This window comes from Anolis carolinensis, unplaced genomic scaffold (genome assembly GCF_035594765.1).
Source record: "Anolis carolinensis isolate JA03-04 unplaced genomic scaffold, rAnoCar3.1.pri scaffold_7, whole genome shotgun sequence".
Taxonomy (NCBI): Eukaryota; Metazoa; Chordata; class Lepidosauria; order Squamata; family Dactyloidae; genus Anolis; species Anolis carolinensis.
The window spans coordinates 4183640-4196100 of NW_026943818.1; positions in this window are offsets into that span (position 1 = coordinate 4183640).

The window sequence follows — 12461 nt, forward strand, 5'->3', positions numbered from 1 at the left end:
GTTGAGGAACATCTACATCCTATGTCTCATTGTGGGACTGAGATTTCATTTTTCAGATGTAGAGATCTGTTGCCTTGCAAATGTTGATGAGTGGAGTATAGGTGGTGGAGTGGTAGCCCTCCAGATGTTGAGGAATATCTACTTCCCATGTCTCAATGTGGGAAGATTGACCAGGATTTAATTTTTCAGATGTAGAGATCTGTTGCCTTGCAGATGTTGATGAGTGGAGTGTAGGTGGTGGACTCCAGATGTTAAGGAACATATACTTCCCATGTCTCAATGTGGGAAAATTGACTGGGATTTCATTTCAGATGTAGAGATCTGTTGCCTTGCAGATGTTGATGAGTGGAGTGTAGATGGTGGAGTGGTGGCCCTCCAGATGTTGAGGAACATCTACTTCCCATTTCTCAATGTGGGAAGATTGACTGAGATTTCATTTTTCAGATGTAGAGATCTATTGCCTTGCAGATCTTGATAAGTGGAGTGTAGATAGTGGAGTGGTAGCTCTCCAGATGTTGAGGAACATCTACATCCTATGTCTCATTGTGGGACTGAGATTTCATTTTTCAGATGTAGAGATCTGTTGCCTTGCAAATGTTGATGAGTGGAGTATAGGTGGTGGAGTGGTAGCCCTCCAGATGTTGAGGAATATCTACTTCCCATGTCTCAATGTGGGAAGATTGACCAGGATTTAATTTTTCAGATGTAGAGATCTGTTGCCTTGCAGATGTTGATGAGTGGAGTGTAGATGGTGGAGTGGTGGCCATCCAGATGTTGAGGAACATCTACTTCCCATGTCTCAACGTGGGAAAATTGACTGGGATTTCATTTCAGATGTAGAGCTCTGTTGCCTTGCAGATGTTGATGAATATTTCTCAACATTTGATACAGTGGCTGGACCTGATGGGAAGAACAGTTGAGAGGACGCCGGTTCGCCCAACCCTACTCTGACCCCAAAAGGAGTTCCATCAACAAGCAGCTCTTTTACGCAACTCTCCTGCTTACACTCACTGTAGATTAGTCTCCGCCATAGAGAAGAAGGGGTTGAATGACAGAAGGCAGCTGCAAATGAGCCCCCATTAGCTTCTGCTTTCTATCTCGGAAGCGGAGGCCTGGTAAACAGCTAGCACTTATCTCTCTGGCTCAGCGTTTAGATGATTTCCATAATAGGCTCTGTTGAACTGAGAGGCCTAGAGGTGTCTCCAGGCTTGGGGAGATGCAACGTGTTCTCCCAGTCTGATGTCTGTAAAGGTGACGGCAATTGCTGTTAACAAAACAGGGGAACATGATCAACATGCTGTCTGCAGCAGCTGGGAAGGCAGGCGCATTGAAAGCTTCCCTTCCATACGGGTAGCTTTTGACAGCCATGGGCTCTAGCTCTGGAGGAAAGAAGCAAGGGGGAGCCTTTTTTGTAGGGCGGGATTGCTCAGGGAATGAAGCTTTTGATCCAATCCTCATTCAAACAAACAGCAGCTCACACTTGTATGAAATCCATGGGCCAAGTACCGTCCTGGGACCAGATATGACCACAAGTGTGTTTTGACAGTCATCAAGAGCCGGCCCAAGGTATTTTTCAAGTGTAGGCGAACAGAATTTTGGCGCCCCCCCCCAAACCAATCACTGAAAAATAAAAGCATTGGATAAGCGAAAATGTTGGATAATAAGGAGGGATTAAGGAAAAGCCTATTAAACATCAAATTACATTAAGATTTTACAAATTAAGCACCAAAACATCATGTTTTACAAGAAGTCAACAGAAAAAGCAGTCTCGACTGCGCCCCCATATGTTTTGCACCTGAAGTGACCACTTAATTCGCCTCATTGTTGGACCAGCCCTGCAAATGCTTACACTTCAAAATCCACAGCACAAGTTTCTCTTTTATGGAGGATTTGGAAAGTTACTTTCACAGAGGATGGATATAATAACAGCATGATAAAGACGTCTAGAAATGAGCCCAAGTGGAGCTCTGGGATGAGAACGTGGAGATAATCATGCCAATGGCGGGAATCCTGTCCAACGCAACAATAACAAAAGTATAAAGAAATTGATAAAATAATAAACAAGGATAAAATAATGGAAAAAGAAAAAATGCATAAGAAATTTGATAGTTATCAATCAAGTAAATTTCTGGGGAAATCTGGGAGAACTTCAGTTGATGGTGAAAGACTCCAATTGTCTGGGAGTCAAAAAGATCTCAATGATGCAAACTCATCATGTAGTAGATCTCAATGATGGAAGATCTCAATGATGGGAATACATCATATGATAGATCTCAATGATGGAAGATCTCAATGACGGGAATACATCATATGATAGATCTCAATGATGGAAGATCTCAATGATGGGAATACATCATATGATAGATCTCAATGATGGAAGATCTCAATGACGGGAATACATCATATGATAGATCTCAATGATGGAAGATCTCAATGACGGGAATACATCATATGATAGATCTCAATGATGGAAGATCTCAATGACGGGAATACATCATATGATAGATCTCAATGAGGGAAGATCTCAATGATGGAAGTTCTCAATGATGGGAATACGTCATATGACAGATCTTAATATGGGAAGATCTCAATGATTGGAATACGTCATATGATAGATCTCAATATGGGAAGATCTCAATGATGGAAGATCTCAATGATTGGAATATGTCATATGATAGATCTCAATATGGGAAGATCTCAATGATGGAAGTTCTCAACGATGGGAATACGTCATATGATAGAACTCAATGATGGAAGTTCTCAATGATGGGAATACATCATATGATAGATTTCAGTGATGGGAAGATCTCAATGATGGAAGATCTCAATGATTGGAATATGTCATATGATAGATCTCAATATGGGAAGATCTCAATGATGGAAGTTCTCAACGATGGGAATACATCATATGATAGAACTCAATGATGGAAGTTCTCAATGATGGGAATACGTCATATGACAGATCTCAATATGGGAAGATCTCAATGATGGAAGTTCTCAATATGGGAATACGTCATATGATAGATCTCAATATGGGAAGATCTAATGATGGAAGATCTCAGTGATGGGAATATGTTTTATGTTATATGGTAGATGTCACAACAGAGAAAGCCTAATGAAGGTCCTTCTCTATGATACAGAAAACACAATTGCTGGAATCCTACTCTTGTATAAGTTCTACAGAAGTAACTGGGAAAAAAACTAGCAAGAAATGAGTACACTCAATTCAGGATTGTGGGAGTAGAGTTGTGCAGGTAACACCACTGGACATAGTAGCTAGTTGTAAATGCAAATTGTGTATACATATGTGTGCACCTCGTTGTATATATATTTCTTCACAACAATTTATGACCAAGGCAGCATTTCACAAATGTTGCATAGCTCCCAGAATATAAAGTCATATTCCAACTCCTCCATGTAGGATTTTGGCTGTAGCTTAATGTTGTTTCTCCAAGGGTGTGTCGTGCACTCTGGCAGCCTTTTCTCTTTCCCTCTGGCTCCCCAGCCAAGTAGCATTCAGCGCAAATGCATTTCTGGACTGAAATCACAAAGTCCAATGATGTCTGATGATAATCATAGGTTTCTAAACAACAGAAAAATGGTGCTGGGGATGATGATAAAGCTTTAGGATGGATGCTTTGTTTACATGCCTAGTGTTTGTTGCATATTGAATCTCACTGAGTAGAATAGCTGGGGATGGATCTGTGTAGGCGATGCTGAAATATGATAATTGGATGTAAACCAGCCCAGCACTGATTTCATCTCTGTCAGGCACAAACAGGCAAAAACGCTTGTTTCCATTCAAGAGGTAAATATAAATTCCTCTGCTGCTTCATGCCTTGCATTTTGAGTCCTAAAATAAATATATGCAGAGTTGGTCTCGAGGTGAGGGCTGCTGGCTCTGATGTCAGTATGGCTTGAATCCACTCTTAGAGCTATTCAAGGGGCTGAACCCTCCAAATAGACTAATCTCCATGGACAATGTCCTCTGCCTAGAAGCAGCAAATACCAACAAAAGCAGGCTATGGAAAGGGAAAGCGGTTCAATCAGGTCATGAAGGGAGTTATTGAAAATGAAGCAAGGTTTCAGCGTTCCAGAATCCATTATCGACTGGGATATACTAGAAGATAAGCCGAGTTTTTCAGCCCTTATTTATGAGCTGAAAAAGCCTCCCTCGGCTTATAATCGGGTCAAGGCCAGCAACAGAGCCTGCAGGCAATTGCTTGCAATATGTGATCTATTTCTCTCTTCTCCTCCCTTATCAGTGTGTTTTCTTTTGCAAAGCCTCCCTCACTCTTAAATCAAGGGAATGTTTTGCAAAGAGAAAGACACTCTTGCAAGTCAGGAAGAAGAAAAATACATAATCATTAATCTTATGAAAGCATTTTCCCCTGAAATATTTGTTAAACTCTCCTACAGATATATAGGCATTAACCCCTTGTAAGCTTTTGCCATCTCTATGTGTGTGTGTGTGTGTGTGTGTGTGTGTATATATATATATATATATATGAATTTCCCCTCATATGTTTGCAGGTCTTTGCAAATCCTTTATACATATAGATCCATGTACCTGTGTATCTGTAGCCATACATATACATTATTTTTATATATGAATTTACCCTCATATGTTTGCAAGTCTCTGCAAATATCTATATAAAGAGAGATGTCTGGATAGATATGAATATATTCTTACCTACCTATATATAGGGCTTGCAAATATTACAGGGGGGAAATGCACACACACACACAGAGGGGATTTGCAAGTGTTTCAGAGGAAAATGCATATGTGAAATTAGTATCTATAATTATAGATCTATATTTAGCTCTGTATTGTTTATATAAGCATTGAATGTTTGCCTGTTACTATGTTGGAAGCGGGCCGGAGTCCCCATGGGGAGATAGGGTGGGATCCAAATGAAGTTGTTATTATTATTATTATTATTATTATTATTATTATTATTATTATTATTATTATTAGGTTATTGTTGATACCATATTGTTTTTGTTGCCCATACTTTTCCACTTATAGAGCTAGTTTATTGTTTTTCTTTGAAATATGGTAAATATTCAAAAACATTTAACCTACTGATGCCTCGATTAATGAAAATTTATTGGCATCTATTTTTATTTTGAAATTTACCCATAGCTGCTGCATTTCCCACCCTCGGCTTATACTCAAGTCAATAAGTTATCCCAGTTTTTTTGTGGTAAAATTAGGTGCCTCGGCTTATATTCGAGTCGGCTTATACTCGAGTATATATGGTAAGCCTGGATTGTACGTTCAGTTGTCCCTGTATAGGGTCTGTCCTGACATTAAGGTTGCATCCACACAACAAAACCTGTGGACTGAATCTGGCCTGCCGCCATATTTTTTGTGGCTTCTTTAAGAATATGCATTAGAGCTCCATTTCTCTTGCCGCGCACCATTCCAGCCCATTCTTTCATTAGCGGGAGGTCTATAAGGATTCGCTACCATTACCAGACTCCATTAAACAAAATGCACGTGGGACAAATCATCGTTTGATTTAGTCCGGCAACACGGCGATATTGGCAAGATAATCGCATAAAAGTGACACCGTTTATGGTTGAGCTGTTTGATTTTATGTCAGCATGTTTCAATTTCACACGTTTTTTATGATCATATATAGGTCTAATGTATGCATTAACCAGCATAAAGGTTAGATAGATTGTTTTAACGCTTCGGCACAAAGATCGGCGCGGATGCACTGAATCTCAAGAATTATAATCAGAATGCAAAGTGCCGGTTGTGCGCCCAATATGATGTGTGCATGTGTGATTTCTCACTCTTGCTCAAATTACCTGCACAATGTGATTTGCCAAAGAACAAAGGGAACAACTTGTCTCCCATTCGGAATCCCAAGGAACAGCTGGAGTGGGTTATGGGATGTTAAGAAACACACATTTTTCACTTATAGATGCATAAAGGCTGCCGCGATAGAAACCATGCGTATCCGATCCTTCCGCATCCCAGATGGCTTCTGTGTTCCAAAGAAATTGAATCAAAATCTTCCCAAAAGTCTTGGCTGCTTTCTCATGTCACTGCAAAAAGAGACAAGGGGCAAGATGATATAGGAGACCCTTAACAAATTCTGGTGGTCTTGTCTTCAAAATAGCTGCATTTCTTGGCCATGATAGATACAGGATGCATCTACACTATAGCATTAATGCAGTTTGATACTACTTGGAATCCATGAAATAGGGTTGTAGTTTTTACTAGATCTTTTTAGCTTTCTCTCCCAAAGTGCTTCATCAAATGACAATTTCTACGATTCCATAATATTGAGCCCTAGATGCTGAGGTGTTGTCAAACTGCATCAGTTCTATAGAGTAGATGTATTCCTAGTTTGCCAGACGTTGTGATCTCCTCCTCTGCCAATCTTGACACAATCCTATTATTAAACTCAATTAATCAGTTATTAGACATGTGCATGAAATTCGTTCCTACCGTTTCTTTCGTGTCTTCCGTTTCTTCGGAAGCACGAAATAGGAAGCCCCGTCCTCACACAAAAATCTGATTGACACAAAAGCCCACAATGAAATTCAGGACGCAAAATGGGACAAGGTTTTTCCCAAATGCACATACAGTAGAGTCTCACTTATCCAACATTCTGGATTATCCAACGCATTTTTATAGTCAATGTTTTCAATATATCGTGATATTTTGGTGCTAAATTCGTAAATACAGTAATTACTACATAGCATTACTGTGTATTGAACTACCTTTTCTGTCAAATTTGTTGTATAACATGATGTTTTGGTGCTTAATTTGTAAAATCATAACCTAATTTGATGTGTAATAGGCTTTTCCTTAATCCCTTCTTATTATCCCACGTATTCGCTTATCCAACCTTCTGCCGGCCCGTTTATGTTGGATAAGTGAGACTCTACTGTATCAATCAGTTATAAATGTTAAATTAACCATTCTGTAAATTAATTCAATGGGTCCACTGTAGCTGGGACTAGCAATAGAGCATAGCCTTAAAAACATGGCTATGTGCCCAGGCTTTTAACGAATAAATGATAAAGACGACCCAGACTGTTATATGGATAAAGTTGGAGGATATTGGACGAACTGATTTTAAGCATATGTTTATGTTTATATTTTATACTGTATTTAATTGGTTGTAATATATTTTTATATGTTGTTGTTTTTAATGATGTATTGGCATCGAATTGTTGCCAATTGTACGCCCTGAGTCCCTTCGGGTGAGAAGGGCGGGATAGAAATATTGGAAATAACTAAATTTCTGTTGTGTTTCTCATGATCTCACAATACTCTCATATTACCTTGCTAGACTTTCCCAACTCCAACTCAAGAACTGCTTGTTTTTTTTTGCATGCACTTTAACTAAACTCCACATTTCTTCGTATTTATTTCTTGTACACACATCTGTTTGTTTGTTTGTTGTTATTTGCCATCAACCTGACTTTAATTTCTTCTCACGAACTCTCATGGTAAACAATATTTTGTGTTTTGTTGGCCTCCATGATTTGAAACCAGAAATAGGTGCGGATGGTGTTGGGTATCAAGTTGGTGGCACAGGGAGGGAATTAAGACATTTTATTTTATTTCATTTCATATCATTTTTGGTATCTTGAAGGTAGCATGCAACTGAGCTCCTTCATTTGCGAGGAGCAGTCAACATCCTAATGCGGTCAGAGTGTCAGGGTTTGGTCACAGTTGTGAATGTAGAAGACATTGATCAGCCATGAAGTCTAATAGATGCCGACAGCTAGCAGAAGATTACTTGTTTCAGTTCTGCGATGGACAGATGTTGCTTAGAGAAGTGAAAAAGCGCAAGCCTAAAAGCAGATGTCGCCTCTTGAAAGGCTCTATCATAGCTTAAGGGCTTAAGAGAAGGTCATGGGAAAAAGCGTCAGCGTGCCAGACGCCAGCCATTTGTGGGCCTCTAGCTGTTGTTGAACTACAATTCCTGTCTACCCGCTTCTTTTCCTTCTTTCCAGAGGCACAACAAAGGGCAAGTAAGTAAGTAAGTAACTTTATTTTTCTCCCTGCAGGGATTCGGGGCGGCTAACACGGGACAACGGCCAGAAAACAGTAAACAAGTACAACAATTAAAACATATTACAATGAATGCTGCTGCTGCTCAGTCATTTAGTTGTCTCCGACTCTTCGTGACCTCCTGGACCAGTCCAGGCCAGAGCTCCCTGTCGACCATGACCGCCCCCAGTTCCTTCAAGGTCGAGCCAGTCCCTTCAAGGATACCGTCCATCCATCTCACCCTTGGTCGGCCTCTCTTCCTTTTTCCTTCCATTTTCCCCAGCATCGTGATCTTTTCCAAGCTTTCCTGTCTCCTCATGATGTGGCCAAAATACTTCAGCTTTGCCTCTAATATCCTTCCCTCCAGTGAGCAGCCATTGGGCATTATTTCCTGGAGGATGGACTGGTTGGATCTTCTTGCCAAGGTCCAAGGCACTCTCAGGATTTCCCTCCAGCACCAGAGTTCAAAAGCGTCTCTCTTCCTTTGCTCAGCCTTCCTTATGGTCCAGCTCTCACATCCATAGGTCACTATGGAGAATACCATTGCTTTCACTATGTGGACCTTCGTTGCCAGTGTGATGTCTCTGCTCTTCACTCTTTTGTCAAGGTTGGCCATTGCTCTCCTCCCAAGAAGGAAACGTCTTCTGATTTCCTGGCTTGCAGTCTGCATCTGCAGTGATCTTTGCGCCTCGAAATATAAAGTCTGTCACTGCCTCCACATTTTCTCCCTCTATTTGCCAGTTATCAATAGGTGTAGTTGCCATGATTTTGGTTTTCTTGACGTTTAACTGCAGCCCGGATTTTGAATGTATCCAGCCCTGCCGCACTCCTTTCTCAATCTTGAACCCGTCTCCTTTTCCGTGGTCTGTTCTGACTGTGGCTACTTGGTCGTTATACAGATTTCTCAGGAGACAGACAAGGTGACTTGGTCTCCCCAGACCACCAAGAACATGCCATAGTTTACTATGATCCACACAGTCGAAGGCTTTAGAATAATTACAATGAATAAAACACGGTATAATCACATTATGCAAACAACACATTACATTAAGCATAAAATCCCATTAAAACATAAAGTAGGTAAAAGTAAAATAAAATACAATGAACCACCAGGATGGTGGAGGGGGATAGTATGGAGTGACCAAATTGAACTAAAGTGCCGTAGTAAAGTTATAAAGTGCTTCGGGGCAGAGGACAAAGTGCAACTATTTCTTGACCGTTAGGTGGGGATAATTTATTATAAGAACCGAGAACGATGCAGAAAAATATGCAAGTTAATTTTGGTCATGGGTCACCTCACCAAACAACAGCCTTTGTCGTATAGACAGACAACTTTTACATAAATTGAAAAGTCTTGGACCATAAGTCCAGGATTTATATTTTAATCAATTGGGGGATATTCTTTCCATCCTTTTAGGATTCTGCCCTAGTATTCATACTCACTAAGCCAATAGTTCATGCATCTCATGAAGGTTGTAGTTCATAAATAGACCCACAAAAGCTTCCATGGAAGCTGTTGATGGTTTTCCAGCTGAGGTTGCCTTACGTGGACTCCTCTCTGAAAATCCCAGTCCTATAGGAATTGGAAGCAGTGGAAACATCTCCTCTAAAGACCAGCGTTGGTTTCTTGACTTACCACGCTAAGAGCTTGGTTTCAAAGTCATAATTCCCTCTACTTAGGTTCTTTGTTCATCTTCTCCAATATGAATTCATTCTCCACAATCCTCTTTCTTTTCTTTGCTTAAGTTTCAGGAAAGCTTTTGAAAGACTAATATTATACATCCAGAATCTAATTGCTGTTTTATTTTATTTAATTAAAAAAACCCCTCCGTTTTGGGGAGACGGATCCCCCCCTTCCCGCCCTTCTCTGAGTCTGAAGAGATTACCCTTCTCTTTCATTAAGGGAATTCAAGATGGCTCTTTAAATCTCTTTCTCCCTTCACTCCCGTAACACCTCTTTGTCTTTTCATTTCACCTCCTCTAAAATATGCAACCCAATTTCAAAGCTTAATAATGATGAATAAGAGCAAGATTAGGGCATAAGGAAGCATGTTAGGAAAAGATTTTTCATTCTGATTTCCTTAGGTCTTGTGCTTGAAATGATCTGGCACCCAGTCATAGAGCCTTGGCGCTGGAGAGCTTCCCTCAGGGTTTTCTTCAAGGTTTCTCCAAAGGCACGAAACATATCTACACTGTGAAGGAATAGCGGTTTCACATCACTTTGACTCTCATGGATCCAACCAATGGAAAGACAGAGAGATAATATGGCAGTGGAAGAACAAGAAACATGACTGCCCCTCAAAGCTGGTTGTTGTTCTTCATTCATTCAGTCTCTTCCAACTCTTCATGACCTCATGGACCAGTCCACGCCAGAGCTCCCTGTTCACCGTCACCACCCCCAGCTCCTTCAAGGTCAACCCATTCACTTCAAGGATACCATCCATCCATCTTGTCCTTGGTTGGCCACTCTTCTTTTTTCCTTCAATTTTCCCCAGCAACATTATCTTCTCCAAGCTTTCCTGTCTTCTCATTATGTGGCCGAATACTTCATCTTTGCCTCAAGTTTCGGAGAGCTTCTGTTTAACCATTTCAAAGCTTCCTGCTTTAGTGGTGATAGCATGATTTTCAGGATAGATGAAACTCTATGTCCCTTCTGATACCTATCGATCTACTTGTATTTCATGCTTTCGAACTGCTAGGTTGGCAGAAGCTGGGTCGGCTTCGAACTACCAACCCTCCAATCAGCATATTTTCTGCAGCTAGTGGTTTAAGCCACTGTACTACCGAATATATAATTTTCTTTCTCTTTCTTTCTTTCTTTCTTTCTTTCTTTCTTTCTTTCTTTCTTTCTTTCTTTCTTCCCTAGCACTTTAGCCCAGTTTCCTACAGATTTTATCCATGATTTTATCATGATGTAGTGTATGTGTTTTTATAACTTGTTTTATTGTTATTTGATTTGTTTTACTGCTTGTTTTTATATTGTCATGACCAGAGCCGGCCCTAGGTATTTTTCAAGTGTAGATGAACAGAATTTTGGTGCCCCCCCCCCCAAACCAATCACTGAAAAATAAAAGCGTTGGATAAGCGAAAATGTTTGATAATAAGGAGGGATTAAGGAAAAGCCTATTAAACATCAAATTACATTAAGATTTTACAAATTAAGCACTAAAACATCATGTTTTACAACAAATCAACAGAAAAGGCAGTTCAATACCTTGAGGAGGCAGGCAGCAGGAGACAAGAGTTGCCTCATTGGCGCCCCCAACAAGATGGCACCACAGGCAACTGCCTAGTTGGCCTGGTGGTTGAACCGCCTCTGGTCATGACCGGGCTTGGCCCCATGTAAGCCACCCCAAATCCCTCCGGGGAGATGGGGCGGGGTATAAGAATAAAATTATTATTATTATTATTATTATTATTATTATTATTATTATTATTATTATTTCTTTTTTTCTATTAGTATTTTCTTGGAGGAATCAATAAGTGATTTTAAAGGTAAAGGTTTCCCCTGACATTAAGTCCAGTCGTGACTAACTCTAGGGGTTGGTGCTCATCTCCATTTCTAAGCCAAAGAGCCAGCGTTGTCCGTAGACACCTCCAAGGTCATGTGGCCAGTGGCATGACTGCATGGAGCGCTGTTACCTTCCTATTGATCTACTCACATTTGCATGTTTTCGAACTGCTAGGTTGGCAGTAGCTGGGGCTAACAGTGGGCACTCATTCCGCTCCCGGGATTTGAACCTGGGACCTTTTGGTCCGCAAGTTCAGCATCTCAGCGCTTTAACACACTGTGTCACCAGGGGCCCCAAGTGATTTTAACAATGGTTTATTTACTGTGAGAATATTTTACAAATTTCCTAAATTTTCGCAGTCTGAGGCTGCTTCTGTGAAAATTTCACATGTAGTATTTTTGCACAGGAAACAGCTTCCTATGTACAGAAAATAATATTTCTTTGCAGAAAATACAGTTTTCTTTGCATAACTACCGGATGGCAGTGCAGTGTAGAAGAACTCTCCATGTTTGAAAAGTTTAATCGTACCAAGTTTCTTCTCAGTGGGATATCTTGACGCAATGGGTATTTAAAAACAATTTTTTCAAATATTTTCAAATATTTTTCCCATTGATTGAATGGTTGCATCTTTCTCCAAGCCAACTCCATTTCAGTGACTGATATTCTCACACAAGCCACCTGTTCCACCGAAGGTGGTCAACAAGATTCTTGTTTTTGGCAGGAAAGTGGGGAGTCCTGGAATGGAGCCATGCAAACACATGGGCAACCTCCGCCGTCGGTGGCCAAGTTCCTCCATGTCCAGTGATGCCAAATGATGTGAATTTAATTTACCAACTGTGTGGCATGCAGGAGGGAGCCATCAAATTAGTCTTGATTCCAACGACTCAATCAGCAACAAACTTCAATGGCTACACAGAGCATTCCTG